The sequence below is a fragment of the Rhinopithecus bieti genome, unplaced genomic scaffold, assembly GCF_001698545.2.
Source record: "Rhinopithecus bieti isolate Rb0 unplaced genomic scaffold, ASM169854v2 scaffold_11744, whole genome shotgun sequence".
Taxonomy (NCBI): domain Eukaryota; kingdom Metazoa; phylum Chordata; class Mammalia; order Primates; family Cercopithecidae; genus Rhinopithecus; species Rhinopithecus bieti.
The window spans coordinates 1,078,311-1,080,661 of NW_016807094.1; positions in this window are offsets into that span (position 1 = coordinate 1,078,311).

Consider the following 2,351-nt stretch of genomic DNA (forward strand, 5'->3'; position numbering starts at 1 on the left):
TATATATATATATAATATATTTTATATATAGGGATATATATTATATATATATATATAGAGAGAGAGAGAGAGAGAAACTGGAACCCTCAAGCATTGCTGGTAGGAAGGTAAAATTGTACAGTGACTATGAAAAACAATATAGCAGTTCCTCAAAAAATTAAATGTAGAATTGCCTTATGATCCTGCCCTTCCACTTCTGGGTATATGCCCAAAAAAATTGAAAGCAGGGTCTCTAAAAGACAGTTGTATACTTGTGTTCATAGCAGCAATAATCGCAATAGCTAAAATATGAAAACAAACAAGCATTCATTGATAGATGGATGGATAATCAAAATGTGGTACATCCATACAATGGAATATTATTCAGCCCTAAAAGGGAAGGACTTTCTGACACATGCCACAACATGAATTAACCTTGGAGACATTGTGCTAAGTGAAGTAAGCCAGTCACAAAAAGATACTATTCACTTACATGCTTTCACTTATATGAGGTAGTTAAATGTAGTAAAAAACATCACAGAGATGAAAAGTAGAACAGTGGTTGCCAGGACACAAGGGTGGGGTTAATGGACAGTTGTTTAAAGGGAACAGAGTTTCAGTTTTAAAAGGTGAAAAGCTTTATGGAGAAGGATGGTGGTGATGCCCACACAACATCTGAATGTACTTAATACCACTGGATTGTACACTTTAAAACAGTGAAGATAGTAAATTTTATGTTACTTGTATTTTGCCACAATAAAAAAAATTTTAAGAGTAATGATACAAAATGAAGTCTCAGACCTTCAAGAAGGAAAAAAAATCACTGAAAATGGTAAATACATGGATAAAATATGAGACTTTCTCTTTTTCGTTTTCTCAATATTCTAAAAGACAACTATTTAAAGCAAAAACAATGGCATTGTGGGGTTTCTATATGCAGAAGTAAGCAATTTGACAATAATAGCACAAAGAACAGAAAGGAGCAAAAAGAACTCTACTCTGGTAAGGTTCTCATATTTTACATAAAGTGCTACATTATTAATTCCAAGTGGACTGTAATAATGTAAAGATGCATATCATAATCCTGGGAGAACTATCCCACCCTTTAGAAAAGCCATTCAAAGATATATACTTATAAAGCTAGCATAGAAAATAAAGTAGAATGTTTGACTGGCCCAAAATAAGATGAGAAACGAAAGGGAAAGGAAGCAAAACACATGGAAATAAAATCAAATAGCAAGACGGTAGATTTTAAGCCAACCATATCAATAATTACATTAATTATAAAGTAAGCACTCCAATAAAAAGTCAGAGGATGTCAGACTGGATTTAAAAAGAAAACCCAACACTATGCTGTTTAAAAGAGATTTGCTTTAAATATAAAAGCACAAGAAAATTGAATGCTATAGTCTGAAAAACAGACATACCATGCAAATAGCAATGATAAGAAAGAAGTTTGGCATTTAAATGTTAGATAATTTTAAGGTGATATTTCATAATGAAAAAGGGAAAATTCATCAGGTGGTCCCATAATCCATAAAAATATGACCCAATAACAGAGCTTCAAAATAAATAAGGCAAAAAAAATCCCAGAAGTCAAGAGAGAAACAGATAAATCCAAAATCACATTTCATGATTTTAATATCCCCTGTCAGTATCTGAGAGAACAAACAGACAAGAAAATTACCAAGGATAAAGAAGATTTGAATAATAGTATCAAGCAATTTTGCCCAGTTACATTCACAGAATGTTACCCCTTGCAATTACAGAATATACATTCTTTTCAAATGCACAAGGAACTCTCACCAAAATAGACTATATTCTGGGCCATTAAATTTGTCTTCATAAATTCCAAAATCTAACAAAATATGTTATCTGACCACAATGGAATTAAATGAGAAATCAATAAGATATTTAGAAAAATCACCAAATACTTGAAAATCAAACAACACAGTTCTAATACCCTATGGATCAAATAATAAATACCAATACAGTTTAAGAAATATTATGAGCTGAATGATAATGAAAACACAAGATTTTAAAAATTAATGGGATACATGCAGCATTGGATTAGTAGAAAATATACAACAAATGATTATATTAGAAAATAAGATTTACATCTTTATCACCTTCATTTATATCTTCTTCAATCACTTAAGTTTTCATTTCAACTAAATAGAAAAAGAACAATTAAAATTCAAAGTAGAAAGAAAGAAATAATAAACATAATATCAGAAGTCAATGAAATAGAAAGCAATGAGGAAATTAATGAAGGTAAAATGTGATTCTTTGAAAGGATTCATGAAGTACTTCTATTTAGTTATTTTTTAGTTGGCAAATGATAATTGTGTATATGTACGTTTGTGGGATAC